The sequence below is a fragment of the Schistocerca cancellata genome, chromosome 4, assembly GCF_023864275.1.
Source record: "Schistocerca cancellata isolate TAMUIC-IGC-003103 chromosome 4, iqSchCanc2.1, whole genome shotgun sequence".
NCBI classification, from domain to species: domain Eukaryota; kingdom Metazoa; phylum Arthropoda; class Insecta; order Orthoptera; family Acrididae; genus Schistocerca; species Schistocerca cancellata.
Window position 1 is genome coordinate 54,722,605 of NC_064629.1, and position 16,860 is coordinate 54,739,464.

The 16,860-nt window shown below is 45.8% G+C and overlaps 1 protein-coding gene and 1 pseudogene across 1 annotated transcript in view; one reads left to right on the forward strand and one right to left on the reverse strand.

Moving 5' to 3' along the window:
• The window catches only part of LOC126183387 (prostaglandin D2 receptor), a 422,625-nt gene that overhangs the window by 379,372 nt on the left and 26,393 nt on the right, over nt 1-16,860 (forward strand). The gene's annotated exons all lie outside the window — the stretch shown is intronic.
• Nucleotides 5,509-5,625, reverse strand: LOC126185932 (5S ribosomal RNA; annotated as a pseudogene).

Genomic DNA, 16,860 nt, shown 5'->3' on the forward strand with positions numbered 1-16,860 from the left:
TCGCAGTCGGGAAAGACATCGACCATGAAAGGATGCAGGTGGTTCGCAGCTGCCAGCGTGCCTTCGAGTACTACCACAGGTCCCATGCAAGCGCAGGAGAATGTCACCCGTAGAAGGCCCGCATCTCGTGGTCGTGCGGTAGCGTTCTCGCTTCCCACGCCCGGGGTCCCGGGTTCGATTACCGGCGGGGTCAGGGATTTTCTCTGCCTCGTGATGGCTGGGTGTTGTGTGCTGTCCTTAGGTTAGTTAGGTTTAAGTAGTTCTAGGGGACTGATGACCATAGATGTTAAGTCCCATAGTGCTCAGAGCCATTTGAACACCCGTAGAAAAATAGTGCTCCCACCAGCCTGCGTCCATGCGCGCTGCACGTTTCGAGCCGCCGTTCACCTCGATAACGGCGTTTGTGGAGATGACGATTCAGTGTAGCAAAAATGTGATTCACCCAAAGAGCCGACACGTTTCCCTCGATCGACGGTCGAATCCCGATGGTCCAATATGCATTGCAGTCGTAATTGACGATGTCGTTGGGTCAACACGTGAACACGTAGAAGTGGTCTGCTGTGGTGCTTCATTTTCAACAGTGTACAATGAACGGTGTGCTCCGACGCACTTGCGCGGGCACCAGCATTATACTCTTTCGGCAGAGATGCCACAAATCGCCAGAGCAGACGAGCCTCGAAACCCCACGTTCTGTGACGAGTCGTGGACGCCCAACCACGTAGCGCCTAGTGGTTGTTTCATTGTCCTCCTACCTCTTCCCGTAGATGCTCACGACAGTAGCACGTGAACATTCGACCAGCTTCGCCGTTTTCGAGATACTCGTTCACAGCCTGTGCGTAATAATAATCTGCCCTTTGTGAGAGTCGTTGTTGTTGACAAGTGATAAGCAAGAACATGCAGAGTTTAGTGAGTTCGTTCTCAGCGTGGAGATGGACGGTAACCATTACCTTTAACGTTCAGTGACCAGTGATGGGACTACGTTCCATTCAAGCGAAAAAGTGAACCGGGAACACAGCAGTCATACAAAGTATGCCCTAGCCGACCTTGTGAGAGACTCTCCAAAGCTGCTTGTGTTTTGCGCCGCCCTCCCCCCCCCCCCCCCCCCAAAAAAAAAAAAAAACGGACTGTTCGTTTTGGTTGAAAAGACGGCTACAGGAATTACATACCTGGAACGTTGGAGATCGGACTTTTTCCACGGTTGTGAGAACATGCCGAACATGACCTAGTAGATAGTGTCGGAAGTTCCATGCGGCTTTTCGCGGATGATGCTGTAGTATACAGAGAAGTTGCAGCATTAGAAAATTGTAGCGAAATGCAGGAATATCTGCAGCGGATAGGCACTTGGTGCAGGGAGTGGCAACTGACCCTTAACATAGACAAATGTAATGTATTGCGAATACATAGAAAGAAGGATCCTTTATTGTATGATTATATGATAGCGGAACAAACACTGGTAGCAGTTACTTCTGTAAAATATCTGGGAGTACGCGTGCGGAACGATTTGAAGTGGAATGATCATATAAAATTAATTGTTGGTAAGGCGGGTACCAGGTTGAGATTCATTGGGAGAGTCCTTAGAAAATGTAGTCCATCAACAAAGGAGGTGGCTTACAAAACACTCGTTCGACCTATACTTGAGTATTGCTCATCAGTGTGGGATCCGTACCAGATCGGGTTGATGGAGGAGATAGAGAAGATTCAAAGAAGAGCGGCGCGTTTCGTCACAGGGTTATTTGGTAACCGTGATAGCGTTACGGAGATGTTTCACAAACTCAAGTGGCAGACTCTGCAAGAGAGGCGCTCTGCATCGCGGTGTAGCTTGCTCGCCAGGTTTCGAGAGGGTGCGTTTCTGGATGAGGTATCGAATATATTGCTTCCCCATACTTATACCTCCCGAGGAGATCACGAATGTAAAATTAGAGAGATTAGAGCGCGCACAGAGGCTTTCAGACAGTCGTTCTTCCCGCGAACCATACGCGACTGGAACAGGAAAGGGAGGTAATGACAGTGGCACGTAAAGTGCCATCCGCCACACACCGTTGGGTGGCTTGCGGAGTATAAATGTAGATGTAGATGTAGATTCGATTTTTCGACTGGACTATCGCTCTGGCACTTGCATGTAAGAGAGGTTTTCTGAACAATGAGTTGCCTCGACGATGGATCAACCGTAAGGGGCCCATGGATCTCGCATTGCACCATTAGCCTCCCAAGGTCGCCTCACCTCACAATATGTGACTTTTTTGTGGCTATTTGTGAAAGACTCCGTTTATTTGCCTTCCCTTCCAACATCTTTGGGTGGACAGCGACGCCCATAACAACAGTAGTGCGTATAGTGACTGCAGACATGCTCGCAGAAATTTGGGACGAGTGTGACTATTGTAAAAAAAGGTAAATTATGGTTTAACGTCCCGTCAACAACGAAGTACAAGCTCGGACTGCGGAATGATGAGGGAAGGAAACCATCCCGGCGTCCGCCTTAACCGGTTTGGGGAAATCACGGAAAGTCTAAATCTGGATGCCGGCCGAAGTGGCCGAGCGGTTCTAGGCGCTTCAGTCTGGAACCGCGCGACCTCTACGGGCGCAGGTTCGAATCCTGCCTCAGGCATGGATGTGTGTGATGTCCTTAGGTTAGTTAGGTTTAAGTAGTTCTAAGTTCTAGGGGACTGATGTCCTCAGCTGTTAAGTCCCATAGTGCTCAAAGCCATTTGCACCATTAAATCTGGATGACTGGACGGGGATTTCCACCGTCATCCTTCCGAATGCGAGTCCAGTCGGATAAGTGCTGCTCCACCTCGCTCGGTTTTAACTACAGGGTTATTACAAATGATTGAAGCGATTTCACAGTTCTACAATAACTTTATTATTTGAGATATTTTCACAATGCTTTGCACACACATACAAAAACTTAAAAAGGTTTTTTAGGCATTCACAAATGTTCGATATGTGCCCCTTTAGTGATTCGGCAGACATCAAGCCGATAATCAAGTTCCTCCCACAATCGGCGCAGCATGTCCCCATCAATGAGTTCGAAAGCATCGTTGATGCGAGCTCGCAGTTCTGGCACGTTTCTTGGTAGAGGAGGTTTAAACACTGAATCTTTCACATAACCCCACAGAAAGAAATCGCGTGGGGTTAAGTCGGGAGAGCGTGGAGGCCATGACATGAATTGCTGATCATGATCTCCACCACGACCGATCCATCGGTTTGTAGCAATTGTAAACGGTAAGGCTTGTGCTTTAGCCTTTTCCGTAAGATTTTCCAAACCGTCGGGTGTGGTACGTTTAGCTCCCTGCTTGCTTTATTCGTCGACTTCCGCGGGCTACTCGTGAAACTTGCCCGCACGCGTTCAACCGTTTCTTCGCTCACTGCAGGCCGACCCGTTGATTTCCTCTTACAGAGGCATCCAGACGCTTTAAACTGCGCATATCATCGCCGAATGGAGTTAGTAGTTGGTGGATCTTTGTTTAACTTCGTCCTGAAGTGTCGTTGCACTGTTATTACTGACTGATGTGAGTGCATTTCAAACACGACATACGATTTCTCGGCTCCCGTCACCATTTTGTCTCACTGCGCTCTCGAGCGCTCTGGCGGCAGAAACCTGAAGTGCGGCTTCAGCCGAACAAAACTTTATGAGTTTTTCTACGTATCTGTAGTGTCAATGAATGGAGCTACAGTGAATTTATGAAATCGCTTCAATCATTTGTAATTTGTATTCTGAATTTTTTTGTGCATACGGTGGAAGATACATTGAACATCTGTGAAAAGTAAATGAACACTTCGATCCTAAACGTAATTGTAAAAGGCTACCAAAGGTTGTATTTGCATACATTTAAAAGATATACCCTTATAAAAGCTAGCCGCGCGGGGTAGCCGCAAGGTGTGAAGTGTCTTGTCACGGTCCGCGCGGCTCCTCCCGTCGGAGGTTCGGGTCCTCCCTCGGGCATGGCTGTGTGTGTTGTCCATGGCGGAAGTTACTTTAAGTTAGATTAAGTAGTGTGTAAGCTTAGGACCGATGATCTAAGCAGTTTGGTCCCATAAGATCTTACCACAAATTTACAATTTTTTTACGTATAAAACTGGTTGAGTCTTTCGATAAAAAAATACTTTGTAGTCCTATGCGTAAGATTAAGTATCTGTCTTCATTCATATGGACGATATAAGCTTATGAAATCGGTAGCGTGTATTAGACACTGCGGTAGGTTGACAGATCCACATTGACTGTGTGATTGTCCAGTTTCATATCAATTCGCCGTTCTCGCTCTTTCCTGGCGTTTATATTTCAGCAAAGCCTTTGACACTGACGACTTCGACGTTTTACTTGTCATACTTGGCAGCATAATTTCCGTACTAAGTGCAGTGCAGTGGATTGGCTCATACCTGACGTCTCTCCATCAGTGCGTCATGTCTGGCACCGTAAAGTCACAGTGGGGGCAGATAGTTTCAGGCGTCAACCAGGCTTCCGTTTTAAGTCCTCTACTACTTTCATTGTACGTAAATGATGTGCCATCCATCTGTTTTGTCCATCTGCAAATACGACATGTATGCTGATGGCCTCCAGTGCAAAATCAATAAACCTGAAGACAGCTATCGAGAATCTCAAAACTCACCTGTGTGCACTATCAAAATGGGCCCATAATACAGGGCTAAAGCTCAACCCATCTAAAATCCAGGTGCTAATGGCTGCTCATTCTAAGCTCATTATGCCGAAATATTCGCAATCTCTACCTCTTTAGCCTTAAGTGGGACAAATATCAACTTCTCTCCTTCAGCAAAGAGTCTAAATAATAGATGAAAGTAGAAATTGGACTGAGCCCGTAACTGTATTGTGCAAGAAGGCATCAGCATCTCTCTATGCCCTACAAAAATATAAAAAGCTCTTCCCTCTTGATTTGAAAGGAAACTAGTACAAACGCTTATACCTCCAGCTATCGATTCCAGCGCTGTTATCTTGCAAGCTATTTCTCAGGAAAGCTGACGACGCTCCTAATCTGCTATGAATCCCTGTGTTCGTTGTATCTGTGATGTATGACCCTTTGATCACTTTTCACCATGACATGCACAGCTATCCTGGCTGCGTGCAGACAAGCGCAGAGATTTCGATATCCTCTGTCGTCTCTACGGTCTTATATCTTTCCTCAACCTTAACGCTCTTATCTGATCAACATGGCAGAAATACCCGTACCCATCAGAGCAACATCCTTTCTTTCTTTCTCCATCGATCAGTCACTCTCTCGAAGTCCTTCTCAGTAGCAGGAACCCTACTCTGGAATAACTTCCTGAATTATATTAGATACCTGAATAACATCTGCAGCTTCAGAAAACAGTTAAGGACATATATACTAAAGCACTCTCACTCCGTCGTCAGGCCACGAGTGGCCTACCGGGACCATCCGACCGCCGTGTCATCCTCGGTGGAGGATCGTAAAATGGTATTCGTGACCGAAGCCGCTACTATTCGGTGGAGTAGCTCCTCAGTTGGCATCACGAGGCTGAGTGCGCCCCGAAAAATGGCAACAGCGCGTGGCGGCTGGATGGTCACCCATCCAAGTGCCGACCACGCCCGACAGCGCTTAACTTCGGTGATCTGACAGGAACCGGTGTTACCACTGCGGCAAGACCGTTGCCATATATACTAAAGCAACAATAAGAATTACAATTGTCCCTGTACGCACTCGTTACCCTCGTACATCCTTCTTCCCAATCAGACCTTTTTCCTTTCTCAGTCTCCTTCAATTTCCTTTCCTCGGAACTGGGTATATGAGAAAACATCTGCCTTGTACACCATTAAATTCTTTTTATATCTATCACTACTGTTATTTTCGTCATTATTATTATTATTATCATTATTATTATTATTAATATTACTATTATCACTGTTATTTGCAGTAGCTGCAGGAGTACAAGTACTGCTAGCATTAAGTTTATTAGTTCATAGTCAGTATTACTTATTCAAAATTGCCGCTACAACCACTCAAATCATTTTAATACTCTTTTTTATATTAAAATTGTTATTTCTTAGCAAACTATGATGTAAAAGAGATATTGTACATGTGAAACCCTCGTCCGGTGTAAGAGAGGGTCTGATGGCCCTAATCACATCGGGTTCAATAAGTAAATAAATAAATACATAAAATATAACGTCGTACAGGGGCCACTGCTTATGTGATTTGCCGAATTTCTTTTACTTAACTTATTGGTCAGATGCCCTGTCGCGTCATTTGTCAGTTGACCTAAGTGAAGTCGAGTGCGCCATTTGTCTGTGAATCGTATGGTATTTTCTGAGGCAGAGATTGTGGGGCGACTCAGCATTTGCCTACTAGAGCCTCAAAACCACACCCGGATTCGACCCGGGTCTGGCTCCCGTCCTCTCTCGCAAGCTGGCATGCAGCGCGTTAATCTATACGAACCATAATTATTTAATCCTGTACCTAGAAATTTTTTTTGGAATAAAAGACAGTAATGTATGGTTATTTTAGTTAATGTGGTAATCAGAAGTAACAATTTGAATTGTATATTTTTCGCCGTTTCGTTTTCCAATGTGGGGTGAACTGGAAATACAGGGTTACTCATAATTACCTCCAGGACTCGCGAAGACGACTGTGCAAAAAACTACAAGGCACAACGAAAACAAACATTCATCAGTGGATAAAGCATCATTCCAGGTTGTTAACTTACGTTAGAGGTGCTCGGGCTCCGTTTGTGAAGCGGCAAACGTCAGTATGTGCGAGCAATTCTGTGACACGAATTTCCTGGGAAAGGAGCGATAGCAGCTTTGTAAATCTGTTCTTTGTGTTGCCCAACTAATTCTATGCGACAATGCTGAATGGAGCAGAGGGTTAACAGTGAAACTTGAAGCCAGCACAACCTACAAGTGCCAGCTGTAATTATAAGAATTTCGTAAATCATTATTAGGCTTCCCTTTACCACGGGGACGTTGATACGTAGCAATAACATGCAGAAAATTGCCACCAGTTCTCTGATAACCTGTCATGGGACACATATGCCCGGGTTTGTTTCTGCAAACTCATTTGTCGTAAACATTCATAATGCCTGAACCCCGCAGACAAAACTGCGGAGGTTGTTCTCTAATACGCCGGTGTGCAAAACCTAAGGACTAAAGTAACTTTCGCACGATGTGTCACCGCCGAGCAACATAACTCGATGAAACTTGGACCATACACAGAAAGATCTGCTACAATAGAGTACAAAAGATAAGTAAATGAAATACGCAATGAGATGAACAGAAATGACACTTTTATTCAAAGACAAAAATTATACTGACGTCATTATGGTCCCTTGGATATTACAAAGGGCGGGACATACAGGTAGTTGTTAATAGGCTGTGTGACGACGGGATGGCATCGTGGCCACAAGACTGATACGGAGTTCTAGGAGCGCAGTTGACGCCCGCTATAGGGTCGTTGGTACAAGTGTACGTCTCCTCAACGCATCCCACAAGTGGGAGGCAACGGGCAAGCCAGTCCTTTCGCCGAATATCGTCTCGTTCTCCACCTGCGTTGTTTGGTGCTCGCGCATTGTCATCCACAACAACGACATCGGGGCGAATGCACGCCTAAAAAGACGCACATGAGAAAAGAGTTCATTGTCATAATAACTTGGACCGGTGAGTATACCGTGCTCATACACTCCTGGAAATGGAAAAAAGAACACATTGACACCGGTGTGTCAGACCCACCATACTTGCTCCGGACACTGCGAGAGGGCTGTACAAGCAATGATCACACGCACGGCACAGCGGACACACCAGGAACCGCGGTGTTGGCCGTCGAATGGCGCTAGCTGCGCAGCATTTGTGCACCGCCGCCGTCAGTGCCAGCCAGTTTGCCGTGGCATACGGAGCTCCATCGCAGTCTTTAACACTGGTAGCATGCCGCGACAGCGTGGACGTGAACCGTATGTGCGGTTGACGGACTTTGAGCGAGGGCGTATAGTGGGCATGCGGGAGGCCGAGTGGACGTACCGCCGAATTGCTCAACACGTGGGGCGTGAGATCTCCACAGTACATCGATGTTGTCGCCAGTGGTCGGCGGAAGGTGCACGTGCCCGTCGACCTGGGACCGGACCGCAGCGACGCACGGATGCACGCCAAGACCGTAGGATCCTACGCAGTGCCGTAGGGGACCGCACCGCCACTTCCCAGCAAATTAGGGACACTGTTGCTCCTGGGGTATCGGCGAGGACCATTCGCAACCGTCTCCATGAAGCTGGGCTACGGTCCCGCACACCGTTAGGCCGTCTTCCGCTCACGCCCCAACATCGTGCAGCCCGCCTCCAGTGGTGTCGCGACAGGCATGACTGGAGGGACAAATGGAGACGTGTCGTCTTCAGCGATGAGAGTCGCTTCTGCCTTGGTGCCAATGATGGTCGTATGCATGTTTGGCGCCGTGCAGGTGAGCGCCACAATCAGGACTGCATACGACCGAGACACACAGGGCCAACACCCGGCATCATGGTGTGGGGAGCGATCTCCTACACTGGCCGTACACCACTGGTGATCGTCGAGGGGACACTGAATAGTGCACGGTACATCCAAACCGTCATCGAACCCATCGTTCTACCATTCCTAGACCGGCAAGGGAACTTGCTGTTCCAACAGGACAATGCACGTCCGCATGTATCCCGTGCCACCCAACGTGCTCTAGAAGGTGTAAGTCAACTACCCTGGCCAGCAAGATCTCCGGATCTGTCCCCCATTGAGCATGTTTGGGACTGGATGAAGCGTCGTCTCACGCGGTCTGCACGTCCAGCACGAACGCTGGTCCAACTGAGGCGCCAGGTGGAAATGGCATGGCAAGCCGTTCCACAGGACTACATCCAGCATCTCTACGATCGTCTCCATGGGAGAATAGCAGCCTGCATTGCTGCGAAAGGTGGATATACACTGTACTAGTGCCGACATTGTGCATGCTCTGTTGCCTGTGTCTATGTGCCTGTGGTTCTGTCAGTGTGATCATGTGATGTATCTGACCCCAGGAATGTGTCAATGTAGTTTCCCCTTCCTGGGACAATGAATTCACGGTGTTCTTATTTCAATTTCCAGGAGTGTATATCTGGAGGCGTCCACACACTGTAACACCTTGACCACCAAAATGATCACGATCGACAATGTTCGTGGGTGCATACATACCCTCATATGGCGAGAAATGCGAACTCGTAAAGCACCGAGGAGCAATGTCGAACATGATCCTTTTTGGTGGTCCACGTGTTATGGTGTGTGGAGACATCCTGGTGGAGGAATGCAACGCCTTACCAAACGTACTCGGTACAAACCGTTTGGCCACAATGGATGCACGTTCTAGAGCACTGCCATCCTTGGTGATGACGCACCCCATTAAGAATCGTGTCCCGCCGTTTGTTATGTTCAGAAACAGTGTCGTGTCATTCGTATTCGTTTCTATACGTATTCCTTTCAGTTAGCTGTACCGGCGGTTCAAGTTTCATCCAGCTGTGTTATTTGGCAGTGACACGTCATGGGAAAACTACTTTCGTCCTTAAGTTTTGCACACCAGTGTATTTTATATGTATTTTGGTATTAGTGACCCGTAGTCTCCCGTCGCTTATTACAGAGTAGTGCAGTTGTGTTGTATTCGCTGTATTGCCCAAATTACCTTTTTCTGTAAAGAAGACCAAATATCTTCAGTTCTAACATCCAATACAGGAGAATCAGTTTTCTAGTTGCCGCCTGTACTAGTACTGCCGAAAAAACAAACCCGAGACAGGACCGAGCAGAACTGAATGTAAGCTTCAGGGAGAAAGGTAAAGAGAGCACTACTGTTGTCAGCAGCACGCACCTGGAGTGCACTGAACAATTTTGTTTCGAAACAACACTCAGCTCATGCCGTCGACGTTTCCAATGCTGTGCAGATATTTTCAGTGCAAGACAGACGCAGAGATAAAGGGAGGTACGAAATCAAACGAAATGCAATTATTCTGTAAGTAGCCACTGGAAACCACGGGTGTCTCACACCAAAAATATTCAGATAATATCGCCGAACAACCTACAAATGTTTTCACAGGAGGTAGAATTCACCCTGTATGTCAGTGTACATCTTATTTCGGAACTATCGAAAGTAAAGGGCTTCATTTTAAAAAGGCGTATTTGTTTCACCAAGCCGTTACATTAAAATAGAAAGAGTATCAATACATGCAACTCTCTTCACCGCATGAGGAACTACCGCTTGTTGATATTTGTTTTGCCGTCGGCAAATATAGGGTGTTACAAAAAGGTACGGCCAAACTTTCAGGAAAGATTCCTCACACACAAACAAAGAAAATATGTTATGCGGACATGTGTCCGGAAACGCTTACTTTCCATGTTAGACCTCATTTTATTACTTCTCTTCAAATCACATTAATCATGGAATGGAAACACACAGCAACAGAACGTACCAGCGTGACTTCAAACACTTTGTTACAGGAAATGTTCAAAATGTCCTCCGTTAACGAGGATACATGCATCCATCCTCCGTCGCATGGAATCCCTGGTGCGCTGATGCAGCCCTGGAGAATGGCGTATTGTATCACAGCCGTCCACAATACGAGCACGAAGAGTCTCTACATTTGGTACCGGGGTTGCGTAGACAAGAGCTTTCAAATGCCCCCATAAATGAAAGTCAAGAGGGTTGAGGTCAGGAGAGCGTGGAGGCCACGGAATTGGTCCGCCTCTACCAATCCATCGGTCACCGAATCTGTTGTTGAGAAGCGTACGAACACTTCGACTGAAATGTGCAGGAGCTCCATCGTGGTTCAAATGGTTCAAATGGCTCTGAGCACTATGGGACTCAACATCTTAGGTCATAAGTCCCCTAGAACTTAGAACTACTTAAACCTAACTAACCTAAGGACATCACACACACCCATGCCCGAGGCAGGATTCGAACCTGCGACCGTAGCAGTCCCGCGGTTCCGGACTGCAGCGCCAGAACCGCTAGACCACCGCGGCCGGCCGCTCCATCGTGCATGAATCACATGTTGTGTCGTGCTTGTAAAGGCACATGTTCTAGCAGCACAGGTAGAGTATCCCGTATGAAATCATGGCGGTGAATCGAGGAAGTACAGTACATACTGACGAAACTAAAATGAGCTCTAACATGGCAATTAAGCGTTTCCGGACACATGTCCACATAACATCTTTTCTTTATTTGTGTATGAGGAATGTTTCCTGAAAGTTTGGCCGTACCTTTTTGTAACACCCTGTATAAGAGGTTCCTATGTTATGTGTATAGGACGCGTAATATAATTAGTTAATTATAAATGTTTCTTGATACGCTGAAGATGTCGATAAAAGTATTTCCGTACGCGATAGTATGTGAAGAGCCAAGTATTTTTCTGTACACGTCAGTACTCATTATCGTTTTGTCTACTTAAGCAACCATGTCCATTTTCATTATGAATTGTTCGCATTTTTACGGCGTTGTATAGTCCCTGGAAGAAGAAATATAATGTTTGACAATAGTTTTTTAAACTTTTTACAAACAGAAGTACACTGAAGCGCCAATGAAACTGGTATAGGCCATGCGTATTCAAATACAGAGATATGTAAACAGGTAGAATACGGCGCTGCCTATAGAAGACAAGTGTCTGGCGCAGTTGTTAGATCGGTTACTGCTGCTACGAGTACAATGGAGACATTTAAGTGAGTTTGAATGTGGTGTTACAGTCGGCGCACGAGCGATGCGATACAGTATTTCCGAGGTAGCGCTGAAGTGGGTATTTTCCCGCACGGTCATTTCACGAGTGTACCGTGAATATTAGTAATCCGGTAAAACATCAGATCTCCGACATCGCTGCGGCCGGAAAAAGACCCTGCGAAAACGGGGCCAACGACGACTGAAGAGATTCGTTCAACGTAACAGAAGTGCAAATCTTGCGTAAATTGCTGCAGATTACAGTGTTGGGCCATCAACAAATGTCAGTGTGCAAACCATTCAACGACACATCTTCGATATGGGCTTTCGAAGTCGACGGCCCACTCGTGTACCCTTGATGATTGCACGGCACAAAGCACAAACATTTACGCCTCGCCTGGGTCCGTCAACACCGACATTGGACTGTTGATGACAGGAAACATGTTGCCTGGTCGGACGAGTCTCGTTTCAAATTGTATCGAGCGGATGGACGTGTACAGTTATGGAGACAACCTCATAAACACATGGACCTTGCATGTCAGCAGAGGATTGCTCAGTCTGGTGGAGGCTCTGTAATGGTGTGGGGCGTGTGCAATTGGAGTGATATGGGACCCCTGATACGTTTAGATACGACTCTGACAGATGACATGTACGTAAGCATCCTGTCTAATCAACCGCATGCATTCATGGCTATTCTGCATTCCGACGGACTTGGGCGATTCCATCAGGACAATGAGACACCCCACACGTCCTGAATTGCTACAGAGTGGCTCCAGGAACACTCGTCTGAGTTTAACCACTTCCGCTGGCCACCAGACTCCCCAGACATGAACATTATTGACCATATCTGGGATGCCTAGCACCGTGCTGTTCAGAAGAGATCTCCACCCCCTCGTACTCTGACGGATTTATGGACTACCCTGCAGGAGTCTCGGTATCAGTTCCGTCCAGCACTACTTCAGACATTAGTCGAGTCCATGCCACGTCGTGTTGCGGCACTTCTGCGTGCTCGCTGGGGACCTACACCATATTAAGCAGCTGTACCAGTTTCTCGGGCTCTTCAGTGCAGAACTACGATAAATATGAAGTCCAAGACTGTCTCACAGTGCACGTTTCGCCCTGTTCCGGGCGTTTACTTGACATAGCAGACGAAACTAATTTCTGTCGTCTCTAACGACATTCATATGAGCAGTTTTGAAAAAGAGTACACACTGTAACCCATAACATTCGTGCTACTCTCGCGGATTCCCCTTTTCCACGCTCCCGCATTCCATTGAAAAAGTAAGTGCTTCTATTAATAAAACGTAGTCTCTTCGGCTGATAAACACGTTACGAACATCGACCCTGCTGACAAATACTAACCCTATTGCATTCAGCCACTTGCCGAAAACCCTGCGTCGATATTGTCAACGATTCTCAAATGGTTTCCAATTACACAACCAAGTATTCGTGTCAAAAATACACATCCTTCTCCTTTTCCTCTGTTTCTGCCTCTGAAACACAGACACACACACACATACATAAACGCGAGTCAACCGTCAAGCTGCTTTCTTTAAATACCACGGCTTGACGTATGACAGATATCCCAGAGCGAGCGGTGCTGACGTCTCACAAACAACGCTGCTCAACTGAAGAACATCAGTTACCGCGTCTCTCCCTTTATTGTAATTAGTTTGTCATTGTCGGCCTGAATTTTTGTGACGCTTGATGTACACCATTACCACAACAAATATCTTATTTTACCAGTCTCAATACTTCTATCTCACTGACTGGCATACAAGTCTTCTTCCTTAAATTTTAAATCCTTGTTGGCAATTAATCTCATTAACGGGACAGCCGAAAATTTAAAACGAAGTAGAAATCAAGGGTAATAAGCTGTCCTAGGTGATTACGCCAATGCTAACAATGTAGTTTAGGTCGTCAGAGATTGCGACTTGGTCTGCCTGTTTCAGTAGGAAGCTTCTAAAAAAATTCATATTCACATTCATTTAGGACGTGATTATGGCCCCACGACTGGAATTAACAGACTTCCAACGGATGAAATTACAAAGACGGCTAGAAGTACTTAAAATTCATACATGGATACAAATTATAAAAATGAATGTATGTATATGTGTATGTATGTACGTATCGATTTCAACCAAACTTGGTACACATATCACCTAGTGACCGCTGTGGGGATAAGAACCACATACAATCAAAGGGGCGGGAGTGAAAAGGAAGTGTAGTTCAAATTCGCAAACTTTATTTGAGCCGTTTCTGAGAATGAGAGGATTTAGTGATTGCAGCTTTACAAATAATTTCAAACTTTTACGAAACTTTTTATCATTGACAGCGACCACAAAATTATGAAAAATTTTATCGCTTACTACATTTTTGCTGTTCACACAGTAAAACTGCTGCATCAGGAATGACATCTTACGCTGAGGCGACAGAAGTCGTGGGATAGGGATATTCACATATTCAGGTGGAGGTAGTATCGCGTACACAAGGTATAAAAGGGCAGTGAGTTCGCGGAGCTGTCATTTGTACTCAGGTGATTCGTGTGGAAAGGTTTCCGACGTGATTATGGCCGCACTACTGGAATTAACAGACTCTGGACGTGAAATGGTAGTTGGAGGTAGACGCATAGGCAATTCCGTTTCGGAAATCGTTAGGGAATTAAATATTACGAGATCCACAGTACCACGAGTGTGCCGAGAATACCAAATTTTAGGCATTACCTCTCACCACGGACAACGCAGTGATCGATGGCCTTCACTCACCGACCGAGAGCAGCGGCTTTTGCCTCGAGTTGTCAGTGCTACCACACAAGAAACACTGCGTGAAATAACCGCAGAAATCAATGTGCGACATACGACGAACGTATCCGCTAGGACAATGCGGCGAAGTAAGGTGTTAATGGGTTACAGCAGCCGACAACCGATTCGAGTGCCTTTGCTAACAGCACGTCATCGCCTGCAGCACCACTGCTCGGTCGGGTGGACCCTACACGACTAGGAAACCTTGGCCTGTCACAGGAGTCTGGTTAAGAGCCGATGGCAGGATTAGAGTGTGGCGCAGATCTTATGAAGCCATGGACTCAAATTGTCAGCGAGGCACTGTGGAAGCTGGTCGTGACACCATAATGGTGTGGGCTTTGTTTACATGGAGCGGGCTGATTCCTAAGGTCCAACTGAACCGATCATTGAGTGGGAATTGTTACGTTCAGCTACTTGGAGACCATTTGCAACCATTCGTGAACTTCATGTTCCCAAACAACGATGGAAATTTTAAGGACAAAAATGCGCCATGTCCTCGAGGCAAAATTGTTTGCGATTGGGTTGAATACTTACCTAGACAATTTGAGCGAATGATTTGGGCACCCAGATCGTCCGACATGAATCCCATCGAACATTTATACGAGATAATCGAGAGGTCAGTTTTTGCACAGAAACTTGCACCGGCAACACATTTGCAATTATGGGCAGCTGTAGAGGCCGCATCGCTCAGTATTTCTGCAGAGGACGTACAACAACTTGTTAAGTCCTTGCCACGGCGACTTGTTCCACTACGCCAGGAAAAAGGGGGTCCGATACGATATTAGGAGGTATCCCATAGGCTTTTAAAGTCAGTCTGATTTATTACTTCTTTACTACAAACCGTACTGACGACATATTTTGCAGAGAGCATTCACTTCTACCACTGAACGTGTCTACAAAAGTATATCATGTGCGACACATAGTTCAGAAGATATTAGATCATAGACTCTGTGATGCGTGAAATACTGCCACATCATGCATGACGTATTAATTTAGTACTTTTTTGTTACTATCTCTGTTCAAAACACATACTCTTACATACCATTGGATGGAAATGCAAAATTATATTATTGTGCGTGTCATAGTTCAAATGAAACGACGTCATAAATATTGAGTTGCGCGAAAAAGGAAAGAGGAGAAGATGGACAGAGAGCGGGGAGAACAGGAGATGGAGAGAGAGTGGAGGGAAGAGGAGATGGAATTAGAGGTGGAATGAGGGGACGGACTGAGGGGGAGGGAGGAGACCGACACAGGTGGGCGGGACAGATGGACAGAAAGAGGGGGTGGAGGAGATGGAAAGAGAGGGGATGAAGGAGGATATGGGCAGAGAGATGTGGAAGAAAGAGATGAACTAATAGGAGATAGGAATTAATATGTACCTGGGCAATGCCAGATACTCAGCTAGTCTACAAATAAAATTACCTTGTGCCGCTACAGAAATACAACCTCAAAACTTAAGTTAATAATGTTATGTAAAGCTGACTTGATATTGTCAAGGATATCAGTGTTTGTTCTTGAGTGGCTAAAAACAGTGACATTTGTGTGGAAGCGCTTACTTTTTCCGATCGCCAATAGATACAAATCAGTAGACATTTGTTTTGTATTAGCAGAAGAGCCAACACTGTGTTACGAGTGGAGGCCGAAATGCACGCGTTGTAGCTCACGCAGGCTGGCATGAGGAGGGAAGAACTATACTGACGTGAGGTCTGGAACCTGACAAGGAATGAGAATTCAGAAAGCGGACATAATTAGTTTGATACTTAACTTTATTCCATTAATGATGAACGTCGCTCTTGACGGTACATGATTCACAATATTATCTGTTCAGAATACATTCTTGAAGTAATTATAATAACTGAATATGGGGCGTCGCTAGGTCGTAGCAAATGACGTAGCTGAAGGCTATGCTAAACTGTCGTCTCTGCAAATGAGATCGTATGTAGTCAGTCCTGAAAAGAGATTATTAGAAGAACATCAACAAACCTAAAAGAGAGTGGTAGAATGTTGCCATATTATCTCTGGTGATGCTGACAGATTAGGGAATGAGATACTAAAAGAAGTAGAGGAGTTTTGTGACGTAGGCAACCGCGTAAGTGCAAATGGTCCAGGCAGAGGGAAGTAAATGCAGACTGACAATAAAAAGAAAAGTGTTTCTAAAAAGAGTGAAATCTCTTAACCTCAAACATAAATTTACGTTTTAGGATAATAAACAGTTCAGACAAGAAGATAATAGAAGTTTTTGAAACTTGGTTCTACAGAATAATGCTAAGTCGAATAACTAATGAAGAGGTACCGAACTGGACTGGGTAAAAAGAAATTTGTGGCACTACTTGACTGAAAGGAGAGATCGGTTCATAGGACACATCCTGAGGTATCAAGAAATCGTCAGTTTGCTAATGGAAGCATATGAA